Below are 21819 nucleotides of genomic sequence, written 5' to 3'. Positions count from 1 at the left end.
GAACTCAACTATGAAACCGGAACTTTCTTGGGGGCTCAACTCATTTGTTTCTCCAGCATTAAGATTGCTCTCTAGAGACCCATTCAGACTAAATAATATTAAAAACAGGAAATTTGCTCCTAGCAACATGGTTGCAGGAAAACTTTTTCTACTTAGACAGGAATGAGAGTTAAAAACAGAAACATCATCCTCTAGGCTTGTTTTCTGCTTATATACAAGTACTAGAGGCCCAGTGCACGAAATTTGTGCACAGGTGGGGTCCCTAGGCCTGGCTGGTGATCAGGGCCTATTGGGCCTTCCTTCCCCGGCTGCCAGCTGCTGGCTGCCGGCCAGGGCCTTCCTTTGTTCCGCGCCGCCCCCTGGTGGTCAGTGCATATCATAGCGAGCAATAGAGCTCCTGGTCTCCTGGTCGAACTTCCACAGGGACACTTTGCATATTTGCCTTTTATATATATAGACTAGAGGCCCAATGCACGAAATTTGTGCAAGGGGCTCAGCCCTTGCAGCCCTGGCTTCATCCGGATGGTCATCTGGACAGTCGTCCAGACCGTCATTCTGCTCTTCAGCCATTCAGTTGATTTGCATATTACATTTTTATTATTATAGATTAGCAACTCGGACAACTTGAAGCAGCTTGAAGCAGACTGCCTCTCAGAGTGCTATCTGGTGGGACCCATTACAAAGGGTGGTAAAGAGCCCTCGGGAGTACATAGAAAATAAGAAAACAGTGCTATGTGGAGGATACTGACCTGTTGATGTTCATCTAGGCTGAAGATCAAATATGCGGCATTAATGCAGGCAGAACTTAGACATAGAGAACAGCCATCTTTTAATTTTATTCAGCACACATTTATTGTGCATATTCTGGAATTAGTCCATAGACTAATGTGTATTCATTTATTCAGGCAGTGTTAACTGAGTGCACACTGTGTGTTGTTGTGGCTGCCATGTCCCAGCTGCAGCTTTAGAGGTGTGATGCTCTTTCTCTTTCAGTACCACAGGGACCTGCTCAGGTTTGCTTGTGACAGTCAGCCCAGGGCATCCCTGGACCTAAGGACCCAACTCTTGGGACTACTGTTCTTTTGCATGATATACTGCTGAGGTTAGTGGGGGTAGATAGGGGACATTTTGGAAGCAGAGAGTGGGGACAAAGAGGAAACTAAAAGCTAGGGAAGAAACACTCTTCTTTCCTTCCTTCCCTGTGGTGATATCACTGCCTAAATAGACCAGCGTTGAGGAAGGCTTCCTCAACCGAGGTGAACATGACCCAGGCTCTCTCTGTTGCCCCAGTCAATGTTCACAGTCTCTCCTCTGGCTTGGTCTTATTAGTCATAAACAAGATTCTGCAGTAGAAGAGACTATGTGGTCAAAAGATTCTTTAGCAGGTATGTGTCTTTTTTTTTTTTTGCTAGTGAGAAAACAGAACTACTCTTTTAAAAACTTTTTATTGAAATATACATACAGAAAAATGTACATAAGTGTACAGCTCACATTTTCTATCCACTTGAATTTTCTTTTTTAAAAATATATTTCATTGATTTTTTTACAGAGAGGAAGAGAGAGGGATAGAGAGTTAGAAACATTGATGAGAGAGAAACATCGATCAGCTGTCTCCTGCACACTCCCCACTGGGTATGTGCCCGCAACCAAGGTACATGCCCTTGACTGAAATCGAACCTGGGACCCTTGAGTCCGCAGGCCAATGCTCTATCCACTGAGCCAAACTGGTTAGGGCTCCACTTGAATTTTCACCAGCTGAGCATACCCCTGTAACCAGTATCCAGATCAAGAAATAGAACATTACCAATACCTCAGAAGTCCCACTTGTGCTGTTAAAATACATTTTAAAGCTCTTTTCTGGGGCTTTTGTCCAGTGAATGCGCTGAAATGTTGAGAGGTGAGCTGTTGTGAATGGGTCTTTCAGCTCAGTTCAAGAGTGATGCTCATCCTGCTGCTTTCTGGTTCACCCAGTGGAGGGTCTTATAAAAATGGTTGAGAATAGTCTCTGCCTTTCTTCAGACCCTATTAAATGCTAAAGTGTGTCAGGGTGATAGAGTTTGATAGGGTTACTCTTACATGTAGTTTTACAGTTTGCCTGCTGAAGAGAGGCTGAAACACCAGCAATGGAGACCCTATGAAAAATAGCCCCAAGAGAAATCAGGTTGGTCTCTGGAAAGTGCCTAAGGGTACAAGTGGATAGAAAGTTTGGACATAGACATAAGCCTTCCTTTATCACTAACTTGCAGTGTGACCCTGAGCAAATTACTCTTTTGTGTACATCAGTAATGTCCCTAGCTAACTTGCTGATCTCTGAATCTAAGAGAGGGCAGAGAAGCCAAACAGCCCTGCCAGGCTTCCTCCTCAACCTTTCTTTCCTTCTTTTTCTGACTTCCAGGACTGTATGTGGACTTCTTAAACAACCTAAGGCCCAAGACAATGTGCCTCTTCCTCTCTGTTTTATTTCTGCTTATATTGTGCTTTCTTTATGTGGGGTCTTAATGGGATTCAACTGAAAGCTGTCAGTATCCTATTAATCTTCTCCTTACATCTAGCACTGGGCTGATTTCTATAGAAATGGATTTTAGTTTGTTCTTACTTTGTGTTATATTTATAAAATAACTGAAAGTTAAAAAGTGCATTTTTAAAATTTTATTTTATTGTTTAAAGTATTACGAATAGTAGTACATATGTCTCCTTTTTCCCCCCATTGACCTTCTCCCGGCCTGCCCTACCCCCCGGCACATGCCCTCACCGCGCCCCCCTCCAAGGTCTTGCATCCATTGGTTATGCTTATATGCATGCATACAAGTCCTTCCGTTGATCTCTTACCGCCCCCCCTCCACCAATCCTCTCCAGCCTTCCCGCTGTAGTTTGACAGTCTGTTCGATGTTTCTTTGCCTTTGTTCATCAGTTTATAATGTTCTTTATATTCTACAAATGAGTGAGATCATGTGGTATTTATCTTTCACTGACTGGCTTATTTCACTTAGCATAATGCTCTCCAGTTCCATCCATGTGTTGCAAATGGTAAGAATTCCCTTCTTTTTTACTGCAGCATAGTATTCCATTGTGTAGATGTACCACAGTTTTCTAATCCACTCATCTGCTGATGGGCATTTAAGCTGTTCCCAAATCTTAGCTATGGTAAATAGTGCTGCTATGAACATAGGGGTGCATATATCCTTTCTGATTAGAAATCTGTGTGTTCTGCAGAACATCTTCAAAAAACAAAGTGGATCAGTGAGGTTTTAGTATGCTTGCTGTTTATCACACCTTCTCAGTTTTTTTTCCTTTTTAACAAATTTATTTTTATTTTTTAATTATCCTTCTCAGTTTTGGTACTGTTCAGGTTGAGTACATGCCATATTTAATAGTTGCATGTAGGGTTGTATTACAGCCCAGCATTGTGAGTTATTACCCACATGTGGGCAAAGCTCCTGGCAAAGCTTCAGAGGAGCCATGTCTATGCGGAAGTTCCACGCTTGATCATATGGCCCACATAAAGGGGATCCGATAAGAAGAAAGATCATAAGCATTGCAGAACACTGTGCTATACTATCAGAAAATCCAGAAGCAAGACGCTTGTAACTCTGTAGCCTCTTGCATTACCTTTATTCTACAGCATGAAGAAACAGACTTTTTTGTGTGTTTTTTTTGTTTTCTTCTGTTTTTTTAAAATAAATCTTTATTGTTCAGATTATTACAGGTGTTCCTCTTTTTTCCCCCCCATAGCTCCCCTCCACCTGATTCCCCACCCCACCCCATGCCCTTACCTCCCGCCACTATCTTCATCCATAGGTGTAAGATTTTTGTCCAATCTCTTCCCGCACCCCTCACACGCCCTTCCCCCTGAGAATTGTCAGTCCACTCCCTTTCTATGTTCCTGATTCTATTATATTCACCAGTCCATTCTGTTCTTCAGATTTTTTATTCACTTGATTTTTAGATTCACTTGTTGGTAGGTATGTATTTGATGTCATTTTGTTGTTCATAATTTTTATCTTTACCTTTTTCTTCTTCCTCTTCTTAAAGAATACCCTTCAGCATTTCATGTAATCCTGGTTTGGTGGTGATGAACTCATTTAGCTTTTTCTTGTCTGTGAAGCTCTTTATCTGACCTTCAACTCTGAATGATAGTTTGCTGGGTAGAGTAATCTTGGTTGTAGGTTCTTGCTGTTCATCACTTTGAATATTTCTTGCCACTCCCTTCTGGCCTGCATAGTTTCTGCCGAGAAATCAGCTGACAGTCGTATGGGTACTCCCTTGTAGGTAACTAACCGTTTTTCTCTTGCTGCTTTTAATATTCTCTCTTTGTCTTTTGCCCTTGGCATTTTAATTATGATGTGTCTTGGTGTGGTCCTCTTTGGATTTCTCCTGTATGGGGTTCTGTGCGCTTCCTGAACTTGTAAGTCTATTTCTTTCACCAGGTAGGGAAAGTTTTCTGTCATTATTTCTTCTAATAGGTTTTCAATATTTTGCTTTCTCTCTTCTTCTGGCACCCCCATAATTCTGATGTTGGTATGCTTGAAATTGTCCCAAAGGCTCCTTACACTATCTTCATATTTTTGGATTCATTTTTCTTTTTGCTTTTTCGGTTGAGTGTTTTTTGCTTCTTTGTATTTCAAATCTTTGACTTTATTCTTGTCTGCTGTTGGATCTCTGTGTATTATTTTTTATTTCAGTCAGTGTATGCTTAATTTCTAGTTGGTCTTTTTTCATATCCTCGAGGGTCTCACTAAATTTATCAGCCTTTTCTAGGAAATTCTTGAAAATCCTTATAACCGTGGTTTTGAACTCTATATCCAGTCATTTGCTTTCCTCCATTTCTTTCATTTGTGACCTGTTTCTTTGTCTCCGCATTTTGGCTGCTTCCCTGAGTTGATAGAGTGGCTTTGTGCGCTAGGTGTCCTCTAGGGCCCAGTGGCTCAGCCTCCCCAGTTACCTGAGGTGGACACTCTTGGTGCACCCCTTGTGGGCTGTGTGCACAGTCTTGTTGTAGTTAAGCCTTGATTGTTGTTGGTATCACTGGGAGGAATTTACCTCCAGGCCAATTGGCTGTGAGCATCAGCTGTGTCTACGCTGGGAGAACTTCTGTGCTGGAGACACCTTATGAGACAAGACTTGCAAAAGCCTCTATGCTCAGCTTGGATGGGGTGGAGTCTCAGCGCGGAACAGACAGCAATGGCTTACCATCAGCCCTGCCCTAAGAGGCCCCTGGGTCTCAGTGTCCCTTGGTAATCGCTGCAAGCACCTCTGAGAGAAAGCCACCCTTGAGTTTCGCCTGCTGCCAGACAGTCCAGTTTCTCCCCGAATGAGTCTGGGTCCCCAGAGTCTCGCCTGGAACTCAAGTTCAGAGCAGTTGGGAGCCTTTGTCTCCCTCCCGCTTGAGAAAGCCAGCTGCGTACTCAGTTTTCAGCCCTCTCCGCACGCATGTCTCCGTACCTCTGCCTTCTGCAGCTCCTGTGAGTCTCAGTGTGCTTTTATCTTTCCTTCTAGTTGTAGAATTTCCACTCAGCCAGTCTTCTTGTGGTTCTGGATGATGTCCATTTTGTCTTTTAGTTGTAGTTTTGAAATTGTTGTGAGAAGCAGCAGTTTAGGTGTTTACCTATGCTGCCATCTTGGTTTCCCATTTTCATGTAATATTGTTTTAGATTAAGAGCCAAACTGCCTGGGTTTGAGTCCCACTTCTGAGATTTACTAACTATATGACTCTGGGAACCTATCTTGTTTTTTTTTTGTGTTTTTTTTTTTAAATATATTTTATTTTAAAATATATTTTAAAATAAAATATATTTTAAAGAGAGCTAGAAACATCGATGAGAGAGAAACATCGATCAGCTGCCTCCTGCACACCTCCCACTGAGGATGTGCCCGCAACCAAGGTACATGCCCTTGACCAGAATCGAACCCGGGACCTTTCAGTCCGCAGGCCGACGCTCTATCCACTGAGCCAAACCGGTTTTGGCTGGGAACCTATCTTGACCTCTCTCTGATTCAGCTGCCTCATCTATTATCTGCCTCATGGGTTATTGTGACGAGTAAATTATTAATGCATGTAAAGTGCTTTGAACATTACCTTGTAATTTCAATAGTGAATAAATTATTGTTCTTGTTACTTTAACATCAATGATGACACAATACTGGTAGCTATCAGAACCTCTTTTTTTTGTTTGTTTGTTTAATATTTTATTGATTTTTTACAGAGAGGAAGGGAGAGGGATAGAGAGCCAGAAACATCGATGAGAGAGAAACATCGATCAGCTGCCTCCTGCACACCCCCTACTGGGGATGTGCCCGCAACCAAGGTACATGCCCTTGACCGGAATCGAACCCGGGACCCTTCAATCCGCAGGCCGACGCTCTATCCACTGAGCCAAACCTGTTTCGGCAGAACCTCTTTTTTTTTATGCAAGTTGGTATGGAATTGAGATTAAGTGTAATGTTTCCTCTACAGAAATTTTCTTTACAGGCAGCTTTGCTTGCACATGTTTATTTTATAAGATGAGGACATTCATACATGGAAAGAAAATATCACAATAAGTTTTTTAGAGCTTCATGTTTATCTCCTTGAAAAGTCTCTCTATAGCAGGGATGGGGAATGAGAAATCATTTGGTCTGGCCTTGTCACAGCATTAGAGTTAATTAAATGTTTGACCAAATATAGCAGGTTGGTTTTTAAGGTGATAATTTTGTATGGCCTTTGAGTGATGTTATAAATACCCAAATGGCCCTTGGCAGAAAAAAGGTTCCCCACCCCTGCTCTATAGTAAGGTTGAACCATTTTATTAATCATTGCATGCCATAACCGTTTATAGATGCAAGTAACGGACCTTTTTTAATTAAATTCAGAATATCGTGGCAGTTAACTGGTTAAGCTTTATCAGTTCCACTTTGCAGAGATGGTTGAAGTTTTCCTTATAACAGTGGTTCTCAAACTGAGGTCTCTAGCAGCATTAGTATTAGCTGGGAACTTGTTAGAATCAAAACTTCTGGGAGGGGAGTCCTTCACACTTTTTTAACAGCCCTCCAGATGATTATGATGCATGCTAAAATCTGAGAACCAGCACTCCACAAATTTCCTGTTTGCAGACAGGTGGGACGTAGTGACAGTTACAGTGGGGAGGGATTAGAAGATGAGAACAGCTGTCTTTAAATGAACTAACTTGATAGTATAGTAGTCTCTAGCTTAGAAAGTGCTTTCACATGTGTTATCATAGTCACATGTATTTGTCACAAAATTATTGTGATAGGTACCATTAGTTCTACATGTTAGAAGCTGATAGAGACTGCCTTGTAATTATGTAATCCGTTGTAGAGCTAGCACCTTGTCATTTGGAGTCTTCCAAGTCCAAATCCAGGCCTCTTTCTATAGAGCATCATGTAGCCTTTCTTTCTTTCTTTCTTTTTTAAAATATATTTTATTGATTTTTTTTACAGAGAGGAAAGGAGAGGGAGGGATAGAGAGTTAGAAACAGGGGTCCTCAAACTTTTTAAACAGGGGGCCAGTTCACTGTCGCTCAGACCGTTGGAGGGCCGGACTATAGTTTAAAAAAAAACTATGAACAAATTCCTATGCGCACTGCGGGCCCGGGACGAGTTGGCTGCTAAGCAGGACAGGCAGCGGCACCCGGCGGGCCGGATAAATGTCCTCGGCGGGCCGCATGTGGCCCGCGGGCCATAGTTTGAGGACCCCTGGTTAGAAACATCAATGAGAGAGAAACATTGATCAGCTGCCTCCTGCACACTCCCTACTGGGGATGTGCCTGCAACCAAGATACATGCCCTTGACTGGAATTGAACCTAGGACCCTTCAGTCCTCAAGCCAATGCTCTATCCACTGAGCCAAACCGGTTAGGGCACCATGTAGCCTTTCTATCCTCAGGCTGTGAGGTGGGCTGTTTTCAGGCTGGCTTTCTCAGTAACAGATCCTGAGATGAGGACTTGTGTGCAGGTAATTTATTAGGAAGTATTGCCAGGAAAGAATGGATAGGTTAGGTGGGGAAGTGAGACCAGCAAGGGAAGGTGGCCAAGTGACTCCACAGAGCTTTGAAGACGGAGTGTAGAGCTTTCCTGACCAGCCCTACCAGTGTGGTTTGATTCCTGGTCAGGGCACATGCCTGGGTTGCAGGCTCAGTCCCCAATAAGGAGCCTGCAGGAGGCAGCCGATCAGTGATTTTCTCTCATCATTGATGTTTCTATCTCTCTCTCCTTCTCCCTTCCTCTCTGAAATCAATAAAAATATATTTTAAAAAATAGAATTTCCTGATCAGAGTTGTCCTGCACCCATCAGTCATTGGTTAAGGCTGCCTCCTAGGACACCTTGCTCTCAAATGGAGTTTCAGTAACCTAAGGGCAGTCTTCCAAAAAAGAGACAGACACAGCTGCTGACTTTTGGGAGTGCAAGTACATTAGCTGCCTGGTGTGCATGAAAATGGTAAAGGAATCTAAGTGTATATGGGAGGAACATTAATAGCACCTGCTATACCATCAATGGCCATCTAGAAGACTACAGAAGGGAACTAAGGAGTTGTGAAATAAATGCTGGCCCCAAAGTGGGATGGGGCAAAACCTCACTGTGTATCCTGTCCCAAAACTTCTGGGAGAGCTCTGCTCCTCATGAGTTTCTGTATTGTCTAATGGCCAGTAAACACTCAGTCTCTGATATCCTCTGTGTACACCAGTGTGGGCATTTGATGACCTCAGGGTCCTGTGATTTCAAAATCCTTTGACACTAAGGAAAAATATACAAAACATTTGAAATTTTAATTTAAATGAAGTTGACAGTGGTTTCTGACTAACCAATTAATCAGAAATCCTTTTTTAAAATAAGAGAGTCTTATTTTGTGAATATTTATAGATTTTTAAAATATGTCTTTATTGATTTTAGAGAGAGGAAGGGAGAGGGATAGAGAGAGAGAAACATCAATGAGAGAAAAACATCGATCGGCTGCCTCCTGTATGCCCCCTACTGGGGATCGAGCCCGCAACCTGGGTGTGTGCCCTGATGAAATTGAACTGTGACCTCCTGGTTCATAGGTCAACACTTAACCACTGAGCAACACCAGCTAGGTTCATTTTGTGATTATTTAGGTAAAAGTGGCTTAACCATTACTATGTGATAGTCATTCATACTGCTCATTGAATAATCATTGCATTCATCTCCTGCCGCGTGACAGAATTTCACTTCCTGGCTCCATAGTGTAAAGTGGGCCATATGATTAGCTTTGTTTAGTATATCTGAGCAATCAGTTGCTGGGTGTACTTTCCAAAGCCCACTTCCTTCTGGCTTTGATCACCATGATCAGCAACATTGGAGATAGGTTGTTCTGTCAGTTGAGTCCTAGAGGAGCTACAACCATCAGAGCCCCCTACTGACCCATTCATTTAGCATGAGCCAAAAATAAACTTTTGTTGTTTTAAGCTACTATCCTTTGGGGTTTACTATAGTAACCTAACTGATAGCCTGTCGTGACTGATAGACTATTCAATGTTGAGCTTATTGAATGACTTTAACTTTGGTACAGTATCAATCATTGTAAGAAAATAGGTCAACATGTCACTTTATTTTCAATGGTAAATGGTTTTAACATATTTCTAAGGGTTAGAAGGCTTTTTTTTTTTTTTTTTTTGTAAGGAGGAGGGAGGCATTAGAGCTAGATATCCATCTGTCTGTTTAAGGAATTCCTTGCTATGTCCAGAGAGTAGGACAGCTACATATGGGACCTACCAAATCTCACATGCCACTTAGACAGTTGTCCATGGAAACATTCTTTAGCAAAAAATCATTGTCAGCAATAGCAGAATGTTGTATAAACAAGGATATGTGTTTTGGTGACCTCAAAGCCCAGTTTTTCTGGTTCCTTCAGGAACCAGGGGCTTAACCTAGAAATATGAATTTATGATTTTTCGTGCATATATGTCTGTATAAGTAAGTACATGTATCTATTACTTCTATATAAGTACTTGTTGGTGTGTGCAGTTTTTTTTTTTCTTCTTTCTGCTTTTCAGAAAAAGAAGCCCTAGACAAATGGTCTGAGGGACTGCCTAGAGCAGGGGTGGGGAACCTTTTTTCTGCCAAGGGTCATTTGGATATTTATAATATCATTCATGGGCATACAAAATTATCAACTTAAAAATTAGCCTGAATATATATATATATATATATATATATATATATATATTCTCACTCAAGGATATTTTTTCTTTGATTTTAGAGAGAGTGGAAGAGAGAGGGAAAGACAGAGAGAAATATTGATGTGAGAGAAACACATCGATTGGTTGCCTTCTGAATGTGCCCTGACTAGGGCCCAGGCTGGGAGGACCCTGCACCCGAGGTATGTTCCCTTGACCAGAATCAAACCCGGGATCCTTCAGTCCGAAGGCTGACGCTCTATCCACTGAGCCAAACTGGCTAGGGCTATTTGGTCAAACATGTAATTAACTCACCCCTAATGCCTTGGCAGGGACAGACCAAATAATTTCTTGGACTTTATACGGCCCATGGACTGGGTGTTCCCCACCCCTGGCGTAGAGACAGGGATTTCTTCTTTTTTAATAACTATTTTTTATGAGCATAGATTCAGAGATTAACATTAACCATATATATATATATATATAAATATTTAAAATCATTTAATATATATATATATATATTAAATGATTTTAAATATTTTTTCTAAAAATATGTTTTTATTGATTTCATTGAGGAAGGGAGAGGGAGAGAGAGATAGAAACATTAATGATGAGAGAGAATCATTGATTGGCTGCCTCCTGCACATCCCCTACTAGGCAGAATTTATTTTAATCCCATTCACTTTGTATCTGCTTGGGTGATCACTAATATTGCTTCCAGGGCATTGGAACAGACCAAGGCTGTAGTAGATAGAGGTGATATCCCAGTACTCATTGTTGGCATCTTCCCATGCTCACATCAGTGAATAAGCTGTGTGGGCTCTAGGAAACATTGTAGGATATGGTCAGTTTTCCAAGACTTGGTTATCATCTATGGAGCACTTGATCTGCTGTTGGTTCTTCTTGCATTTTCTAATATGTCATCTTTAGTACGTGGTTACTTGTATCATTTTTACCTAGAAACTTGCAAATCTTTGTTGCATCAAGAATCCTGATGCCCCATTAAATGCTATTGAGCAAATTCTTTCTATTTTAGTTTGTATCCTGCATCACAATGATCCAGAAGTATTAGCAGACACCTTCTAGTCCAGCCGTGGGCAAACTACGGCCCGCGGGCTGGATCCGGCCCGTTCGGCTGTTCTATCCGGCCCGCGGAGCCGAAAGAGCGGAGGGTTCTCTTGCTCTCCCCTCCGCTCCTTTACTTTGAATTTATATTAGTTCACACAAACACTCCATCCATGCTTTTGTTCTGGCCCTCCGGTCCAGTTTAAGAACCCATTGTGGCCCTCGAGTCAAAAAGTTTGCCCACCCCTGTCCTTTTTTTTTTTTTTTTTACTTTACTGGTGTTCCAAATGAACAAATTGAAATGGTTATGAAAACAGGAATTGTGCCCCAATTTATGAAGCTTTTAGACTCCTGTGTTAAGAGCCATAGGAAATATTATCATTGAGAGAGATGAACAGACTCAGGTTCTAATAGATGTGGGAGCACTTGATGACTTTTCCAGCTTGCTAATGAATCCCAAAACTAGTATTCAGAAGGTAGCTACAAGGACAATGTCAAACATCACAGCTGGCCACCAGAACCACATACAGCATTTGTAGATCATTGATTCATCCCATTTCTTGTCGGCGTTCTCTCTAAGGCAGACTTTAAGACACATTCATTGTGGCATAATAGAACCACTGATGAACCTCTTAACTGTGAAAGATACTAAAATTATTCTGGATACTATTTCAAATATCTTCTAGGCTCCTGAGAAACTAGGTGAAACTGAAAAACTTAGTATAACGATTGAAGAATATGGAGGTTTGCACAAAATTGAAGCTCTACAAAATCATGAAAATGAGTCTGTGCACAAAACTTCTTAAACTTGATTGAGAAGTATTTCACTATAGAGGAAGATCAAAATGTGCCTGAAACTACTTCTGAAGGCTCTATGTTCCAAGTGCAGGATGGCACTCCTAGAACGTTTATTGTTTTTTAAGTCCTCACCTGAAGATATGTTCTTACTGCTTTTCGAGAGAGAGGGAGAGGGAGAGAGAGAAACATCAATCAGTTGCCACCTGCAACCTTTCGGTTTACAGGACGACACCAACCAACTGAGCCACACTGGCCATGGCCGGGATCTTTAACTTTTAGATTGTACAGCTGAGGCATAAAGCTGTTTGTTGTATACTATATTTGGTATAGTTTGTCTTACTGTTTGTCTACTAAGGATTCTTTAAATGTGATTTATTATTTTTACAATAAAACTACTTGAACAGTTTCAAACTCCACATACTGTATGAAGCTTCTCTTCTTAATGGGTTTCTTATTTCTATGTGAACTTAAATAATTTTCAGTGTCCCATAAATAAAAATTAAATTTCACCTTTTTCTTTACTTCAGGAAAAAAAGAAGCAGTTATTAGATCAGCATGTAGTCATGACCTAGAGAGTTCAAGTCATGAAAAGACATGGAGGAATCTTTTTTTTTTAAAACATATTTTTATTGATTTCAGAGAGGAAGGGAGAGGGGAGAGAAAATAGGAATATCAACGATAAGAGAGAATCATTGATTGGTTGCCTCCTGCACGCCCCCTACCGGGGATCGAGCCTGCAACCTGGCCATGTGCCCTTGAACGGAATCGAAACTGTGACCCTCCAGTCCACAGGCCAACGCTCTATCCACTGAGCCAAACAGCCTAGGGCCATGGAGGAATCTTACTAATAAATGCATGTTACCAAGTGAAAGAAGCCAATCTGAAAAGACTACACACTGTGATTCCAACTATATGGCACTCTGGAAAAGGCAAAACTGTGGAGACAATAAAAAGATCAGCGGTTGCCAGAGGCAGGAGGGAGGGAGGGATGACTAGGTAGAGTACAGGGGATTTTTAGGGCAATGAAATTATTCTGTATGATACTGTAATGGTGGATACATGTCATTATGCATTTGTCAAAATTCATAGTACAGCACAAAGAATGAACCCTAATGTGAACTATGGACTTTTTAGTTAATAATATATCAGTAGTGGCTCATGAATTGTAACAAATGTACCATAACAATGCAAGGTGTTGATAATAGGGAAAACTGAAGAGGGGAGAGGTGACTGAGAGGGTATGTGGGAACTCTGTGCTTTCTGTTCAATTTTTCTCTAAACCTAAAACTATTTTAAATTGTGTTTGTGTAACTGTGGCTGTGTGTTTGCATGAAAAAGGGAAGAGTTATATCTCTGGCAAGTAACCTGTATGTTCCATGGTATATTATGTGATGAAAAGCTATTTGTAGGTTGATGTCTATTTCAGTGAAAACAAACAAAAGCAAAGAACTACATATCCTTGTATATATAGATAAAGGTATGAAAGGATTTAAGTGTGGGTATATATTTCCTCACCTTGGTACCTGAAGGGTACCTGCAGGGCAGTTCAATGAGTGGCATTAGGGGTGAGGTAATGGATGGAAGGATAGCTTTTCTTCATGCTTTATTTTTTCACTTGGTGCAAAAAGTGAGCATTCTTTATAATTTGAAAAATGGCAAAGAAAGAAAAATATAATGGTGTCTCTCTCTAATAAGGCTTCAAATTCTGGTCATTTAATAATGGCAGTGTGGGTGAAATTTGGGGATGAGGTTATAATTCTCTTCACATGCAAATAAAAAGGTTAACTGGAGCAAAAACTCCAAAAGTCACTCCAAAAGTGATTAACAAATAACAAATGTTAGTAGGATCAGATTTCATTACTTTTGGCTGAAGGCCATAACAAAATATTACTGAAACTGCTATTCAGAAACACTGAAAAGGAGACCTGGTAAAGTTTCTCCCGCTATAAAGCAAACGAACAGGAAGTAAGGAAACCTTGAAAAACAATTTGAAATTGTAGAGTAATTGCTTAGTGTTCAATGGATAAGATTTGCCTTTCCTGATAACTCTGTGAACAATTATTTTGCTAGCAGCAAAATATCAGTGGTTGAGAGCAAGAGCTTTGTTGGGAAGTACTTACCACCTGTGAGACTTCAGTATTTTCATGTGAGAATTAAGTGCTAATAAAGTAACTATGTCCTAGAAGTATTATGAGGATTAAATGAATTAATAGCTGAAACCGGTTTGGCTCAGCGGATAGAGCGTCGGCCTGCGGACTGAAGGGTTCCGGGTTCGATTCCGGTCAAGGGCATGTACCTTGGCTGCGGGCACGTCCCCAGTGGGGGGTGTGCAGGGGGCAGCTGATCGATGTTTCTCTCTCATCGATGTTTCTAGCTTTCTATCCCTCTCCCTTCCTCTCTGTAAAAATATCAATAAAATATATTTAAAAAAATGAATTAATAACCTTTGAGGTTCTAAGAAGAGAACCTAACATAAAATACTTGCTTATTAAATGTTACCAGCTAGATGGATCTAAAACCCTGGTTTTAAATAAAACACTTATTTTAAAAATATTTTTTTACATTTAATATTATTTTGTATTAGTTTCAGGTGTACAGCATAGTGATTAGATAATCATATACTTTACAAATGATCTCCCTGATATTTCAAGTACCCACCTGGTACTTAGCATACAGGGGTGGGCAAAGGTAGTTTACAGTTGTGAGTACACAAAACAGTTTATTCTTGTATTATTATTTATTAAGTATTGTATTTTTTTCCATAAGAACAACTATTCTAATTGTTACAATAATATTAACTATACTCTCAATGCTGTATTTTACATCCCCAGGAGTACTTTGTAACTACCAGTTTGTAGTTCTTAATCCCTTTACCTTTTTAATAAAACACTTTTAATGAAGTATTGATTATGTAAAGTGATCCTAACAATTATCCTTAAACAATAGGAGCAGAGCCTAGCATTGTATTTTACTTTAGTAGGCACTCTCCAACTAGTGGTTGAATAAGTAATTTTCACTTCATATGATTTTGAGTATCTGATTAGATTAACATTTTTTACATATTTCTATTTGTTTTCAGAAAATTAAGAAGAAAGTACATTCATAGGTTGATAATTTGGGTGAATCTTAGTTAATGGATTCAATAAAAGAAATTCTATGTACTTAAATATAATGGCTTGGGTCGATTACTGGGTTCTCTATTCTGTTCCATTGATCTATATGCCTGTTCTTGTACCAATACCAGGCTGTTTTGATTACAGTGGTTTTGTAGTATAATTTGATATCTGGTAGTGTGATCCTTCCTACTTTGTTCTTTTTTTCTCAAGATTGCTGAGGCTATTCAGGGTCTTTTTTGGTTCTATGTAAATTTTTAGAGTATTTGTTCTAGATCTGTGAAATATGCCACTGGTATTTTAATAGGGATTAGGTTGAATCTATAGATAGTTTTGGATAGCATGGGCATTTTGATGATGTTAATTCTTCTAATCCATGAACATGGATATTCTACCAATGGTATATTCTACCATTTGTATCTTCCTCTTTTTTTTTTTTTTTTCAGTGTCCTGTAGTTTCCTGAATACAGATCTTTTACCTCCTGGGTTAAGTTTATTCCAAGTTATTTTTTTGTTGTTGCAATGGTAAATGGAATTGTTTTTTTTTTCTTTCTTTCTCTTTCTGAGAGTTAATTATTGGTGTATAAAAATGCCATCAATGTCTGGATGTTAATTTTGTATCCTGCTACTTTGCCAAATTCATTTATTAAATTTAGTAGTTTTTTGATGGTGTCTTTAGGTTTTCTATGTACAAAATGTCATCTGTGAATAATGACAGTTTTACTTCTTCCTTTCCAATTTGGATGCCTTTTATTTTTTCTTCTTGTCTGATCGCTGTGGCTTCCAGTTCTGTGTTGAATAAGATTAGTGAAAGCAGACTTATGAATATCATAAATAATTATAACAAGTTAAAAAATAAAACAATTAGATTCACCGTGTAGTATCTTCATTATATCAGTACTATCCTTAATCATTATATTAAGTATTTACTACTTATTTAATTAGTATGTTTACTTTATTTACTTAAGACCTGGAAGGGACATTAGGTATTATGTAGGAATAGAACATAAGTCTAAAAGAGTAAGCCATATACCAAAATATTAACAATGGTTATCTCTAAATGGTGGAATTATTTTTATCAGCATTTTGTGTGTTTTTAAAAATATTTTAATATATCATTTAAATAATAAAACATTGTAAGAATAATACAGTGAATACTCAATTACTGATTCTTGTCGGTAAAGATTATATTTATTATTGCATTAAGTAGCAGTTTTACTAAAAGAAAAAATATTTCTGGTACAGTCCTTTTATTTTAACAACGGAGTTACAGACCAAGACAGGTAAGTAATATTTAAAATCCATTTAAGCCCTAGTCAGTTTGGCTCAGTGGATAGAGCGTCGGCCTGCAGACTGAAGGGTCCCAGGTTCGATTCTGGTCAAGGGCACATGCCTGGGTTGTGGGCTTGATCCCCAGTAGGGGGCGTGCAGGAGGCAGCCGATCAATGATTCTCTCTCATCATTGATGTTTCTATCTCTCCCTCCCTCTCCTTTCCTCTCTGAAATCAATAAAACTATATTTAAAAAATCCATTTAAACAGAATACATCATAGAATTTAAAGCCATTTTCTCATATATATTTCTTTAGGCAAATTAACAAAATCTGATGAAGGGTTTCTTTTCTGTGTGAAAATATTAGTTTATAATAGTAATTTTATTTCAATAGAAATGTATGGGTTAAAAGGAACAAATTTCTAGCCGAAACCAGTTTGGCTCAGTGGATAGAGCGTCAGCCTGTGGACTGAAGGGTCCCGGGTTCGATTCTGGTCAAGGGCATGTACCTTGGTTGCGGGCACATCCCCAGTGGGGAGTGTGCAGGCCGACGCTCTATCCACTGAGCCAAACCGGTTTCGGCCTGTCTCCATAGTTTTGCCTTTTCCAGAATGTCGTCTACTTGGAATCATACAGTGTATAGCTTTTTCAGATTGGCTTATTTAATTTAGTAAAATGCTTTTAAGGTTACTTCGTATTTTTTCATGGCTTGATAGCTCATTTCTTTTTAGCGTATTTAGATATTCCATTATCTGGATGTAACACCACTTCTTTATCCATTCACTTAATGAAGAACATTTCTGTTGCTTCCAAGTTTTAGCAATTATGAATAAAGCTGCTATAAACATTGTGTGCAGGTTTCTGTGTGGACTTAAGTGCAATTGTGTGATAAGAGTAATTATAGTTTTTGGTGTGTTTTTCAGTCCTTGCCTGAGGATATGTTTTTATTGATTTTTTTTTTTTTTTTTTTTTAAATTTATTTTATTTTATTTATTTTTTTTAAATAAATCTTTATTCAGATTATTACAATTATTTCTCCTTTTTTCCCCCATAGCTCCCCTCCACCCATTTCCCACCCCACCTTCTGCCTTTACCTACCCCCCACTGTCCTCATCCATAGGTGTATGATTTTTGTCCAGTCTCTTTATGAACCCCCCCATACCCCTTTCCCCCTGAGAATTATCAGTCCACTCCCTTTCTATGCCCCTGATTCTATTATATTCACCAGATTATTCTGTTCCTCAGGTTTTTAATTCACTTGATTTTTAGGTTTGCTTGTTGATAGATATGTATTTGTTGTTGATAATTTTTCTCTTTACTTTTTTCTTCTTCCTCTTCTTTAAGAATACCTTTCAGCATTTCATATAATACTGGTTTGGTGGTGATGAACTCCTTCAGCTTATTCTTATCTGTGAAGCTCTTTATCTGCCCTTCAATTCTGAATGATAGCTTTGCTGGGTAGAGTAATCTTGGTTGTAGGTTCTTGCTATTCATCACATTGAAAATTTCTTGCCACTCCCGTCTGGCCTGCATAGTTTCTGTTGAGAAGTCAGCTGACAGTCGTATGGGTGCCCCCTTGTAGGTAACTAACTGTTTTTCTTTTGCTGCTTTTAATATTCTCTCTTTGTCTTTTGCTCTTGGCATTTTAATTATGATGTGTCTTGGTGTGGTCCTCTTTGGATTCCTTTTGTTTGGGGTTCTGTGGGCTTCCTGGACTTGTAAGTCTATTTCTTTCACCAGGTGGGGGAAGTTTTCGGTCATTATTTCTTCAAATAGGTTTTCAGTATCTTGCTCTCTCTCTTCTTCTGGCACCCCCATAATTCTGATGTTGGTACGCTTGAAGTTGTCCCAGAGTCTTCTTACATTATCTTCAACTTTTTGGATTTTTTTTTTTGCTTTTTGCTTTTTCGGTTGAGTGTTTTTTGCTTCTTTGTATTTCAATTCTTTGACTTGATTTTTGTGTTCCTCTTGTCTGTTTTTGGGTCTCTGTATAATATTTTTTATTTCAGTCAGTGTATGTTTAATTTCTAGTTGGTCCTTTTTCATCTCTTCGAGGGTCTCGTTATATTTATCGGCCTTTTCTAGGATATTCTTAAAAAGCCTTATAACCGTGGTTTTGAATTCTATATCCAGTCGTTTGTTTTCCTCCATTTCTTTTGTTTGTGATCTGATTCTTAGACGCCGCATTTTCACTGCTTCCCTGAGTTGGTAGATTTGTGTGCTAGGTTTCCAATTTGGCCCAGTGGGTCTGCCTCCCCAGTTAACCTGAGGTGGACACTCTTGGTGCACACCTTTGTGGTCTGTGTGTACAGCCTTGTTGTAATTAAGTCTTTATTGTTGTTGGTATCACTGGGAAGAATTGACCTCTAGGCCAGTTGGCTGTAAGGATCAGCTGTGTCTATGCTGGGAGAAGTTCGGTGCTGGAGACAGCCTTATAGGATTAGACTTGCCAAATTGCAATAGTCTCTGTGTTCAGCTTGGATGGGGTGGAGTCTCAGTCTTGGTTTCCCGTCAGCCTTGCCCTTGCGCGCACGAGTGTGCCTTCAGTCCTCTGCCTTCCCGGCTCCCGATTCTCCGCCCGAGAGTCCAGACTCCCCCCACAAGAGCGTGGGTCCCCAGGGGCTCGCCTGGAACTGGGGTTCACTGCAGTCAGAACTGGGGCTCACTTCAGTCAGAACTGGTGTTCAGTGCCGTCAGGAGCCTCTCACTCCCTTCCGCTAGGGAAAGCCTGTGGCAGCGTCCGCAGCCTTTGTGCGCACTGGCGCGAGCGGACTTTCAGTCCTCCGCCTTCCCCCGCTCCCGAGTCTCCGCCTGAGAGTCCAGACTCCCCCCACAAGAGCGTGGGTCCCCAGGGGCTCGCCTGGAACTGGGGTTCACTGCAGTCAGAACTGGGGCTCACTTCAGTCAGAACTGGTGTTCAGTGCCGTCAGGAGCCTCTCACTCCCTTCCGCTAGGGAAAGCCTGTGGTAGCGTCCGCAGCCTTTGTGCGCACTGGCGCGAGCGAACTTTCAGTCCTCCGCCTTCCCCGGCTCCTGAGTCTCCGCCCGAGAGTCCAGACTCCCCCCGTAAGAGCGTGGGTCCCCAGGGGCTCGCCTGGAACTGGGGTTCACTGCAGTCAGAACTGGGGCTCACTTCAGTCAGAACTGGTGTTCAGTGCCGTCAGGAGCCTCTCACTCCCTTCCGCTAGGGAAAGCCTGTGGCAGCGTCCGCAGCCTTTGTGCGCACTGGCGCGAGCGGACTTTCAGTCCTCCGCCTTCCCCGGCTCCCGAGTCTCCGCCTGAGAGTCCAGACTCCCCCCACAAGAGCGTGGGTCCCCAGGGGCTCGCCCGGAACAGGGGTTCAGTGCGGTCAGGGGCTCCCTTCCCCCTTCCGCCAGAGAAAGTCAGCCAGGCTCTCAGCCGCCCTTCCTCTCCGCGCGCACAAAGACCCTTTGCCGTACCTCCAATTCTCTGTGAGCTTTTCTCTATCCTTCTAGTTGTAGAATTTTCACTCAGTCAGCTTTCCTGCGGTTCTGGATGGTGTCCGTTCTGTCTTTTAGTTGTAGTTTTGAATTTGTTGTGCAAGGCAGCAGTTTAGGTGTTTACCTATGCCGCCATCTTGGTTTCTGCCTGTTTTTATTGATTTTTGAGAGAGAGGAAGGAAGGGAGAGAAACATCGATGTAAGAGAGAAACATTCATTGGTTGCCTCCTGTATGCACCTTGACTGGGGATTGAACCCCACAACCTAGGTATGTGCCCTGACCTGGACTTGAACCCACAGCCTTTTAGTTCTTTTAGCCACCTATCCAGGGCTATTATGTTTAGTTTCGTTTTTAAAAAAACTGCTAAACAGCCCTGGCTGGAATGGCTCAGTTGGTTGGGCATCATCCCATACACTAAAAGGCTGTGGGGAGAGAGCTGCCCCAAGGCTGACAGCCGGCAAGGAACTGCTGCCTTTATTCCCACAGCGACAAGGACCTAAACTCTGCCAACAACGTGAATGAGCTTGAAGGAGAATCTTCCTCAGAGCCTCCAGCTAAGAGCCCTGCCCAGGTGGTAACCTTGATTTTGGCCTTAGGAGACCTGAAGCAGGGAACTCAGTGGAGCCAACCAGGATGTCTTACCTACAGAACTCATAAGCAGTATTATAATCGATGTAGACAACACAATTTCCAGTGGGCATTCAACTCCAGCAATGATGAATGGACAAGGAAGCACTACTTCTTCAAGCAAAAATATTGTCTATAATTGTTGTTGGGACCAGTGTCAGGCTTGCTTCAACTCTAATCCAGATCTGGCAGATCACATCCATTCCATGCATGTAGAAGGTCAGTGAGGAGAGGTATTTATTTGCTTATGGAAAGGTCGTAAATATTATAACACTCTGTCAACCAGTCAGAGTTGGTTATAGAGGCATATGCTGACACACAATAGAGACAAACCTTTCAAGTGTGTTGTTGGTGGCTGCAATGCCAGCTTTGTTTCTCAGGGAGGTCTAGCTCACCACGTACCCACACACTTCAGTCAGCAGAACTCCTCAAAAGTTTCTAGCCAGCCAAAGGCCAAAGAATAATCTCCTTCTAAAGCTGAAATGAACAAAAGAATGAAATTAAAGAACAAAAGACGATGCTCATTACCATGACTGCATGATTTCTTCAATGCACAAACACTGGATGCTATAAGACATCGAGCCATATGCTTTAACCTCTCAGCTCATATAGGAAGTTTAGGGAAGGGACACAGTGTTTTCATAGTACTGTAATAGCTAAGAGAAAAGAGGATTCTGGAAGGATAAAACTTTTGCTTCATTGGCTGTCTGAAGATATTCTGCCTGATGTGTGGGTGAATGAAAGTGAGTGACATCAATTAAAAACTAAAGTAGTTCATTTATTAAAGCTACCCAAAGATACTACCTTGCTTTTGGACCCAAACATATACAGAACAATACTGCAAAAGAGGTTGAAGAGGTAAAAAATCCCATCTAATAAAGAGGGAATATGCTAATTGACCATCACACTCTCACAAAGATGACGGTGTCCACAGTCAATAAAGAGGGAATATGCTAATTGACTACCACGCCCTCACAAGATGGCAGCGCCCACAGCCACAAGATGGCGGCGCCCAGTCCTCTCAGGCCCGCCTCATTCAGCTGGAGTCCCCCAGTCCCCTCAGCCCCCAAGGGGAAGGCAGTTGGGGGCGATCGGGTCAGCATGGGAGGACAGTTGGAGGCGATTGGGCTGGCAGGGGAGGGCAGTTGGGGACGATCATGCCAGCAAGGGAGCAGTTAGGCGTCAATCAGGCCAGCAGGGGAGTGGTTAGGGGGCTATCAGGCTGGCAGGCAGAGTGGTTAGGGGCAATCAAGCAGGCAGGCAGGCAAGTGGATAGGAGCCAGCAGTTCCAGATTGTGCGAGGGATGTTCGACTGCCAGTTTAGGTCCGATCCCTTCAGGCCTAAACTGGCA

The 21819-nt window shown here is 41.2% G+C and overlaps 1 protein-coding gene and 1 pseudogene across 2 annotated transcripts in view; both read left to right on the top strand.

The window, feature by feature from the left end:
- Window positions 1-21819, top strand: part of STARD9 (StAR related lipid transfer domain containing 9) — a 142164-nt gene that overhangs the window by 28292 nt on the left and 92053 nt on the right. The gene's annotated exons all lie outside the window — the stretch shown is intronic.
- Window positions 1361-21329, top strand: LOC308254171 (zinc finger protein AEBP2-like; annotated as a pseudogene). The gene is made up of 2 exons: window positions 1361-1385; window positions 20489-21329. The product of its transcript is annotated as a zinc finger protein AEBP2-like (transcript).

This window comes from Plecotus auritus (genome assembly GCF_963455305.1).
Source record: "Plecotus auritus genome assembly, chromosome: 1".
NCBI lineage: Eukaryota > Metazoa > Chordata > Mammalia > Chiroptera > Vespertilionidae > Plecotus > Plecotus auritus.
Note: the sequence above shows the minus strand (reverse complement) of the source record. Positions and strands in the feature narration are given on the sequence as shown.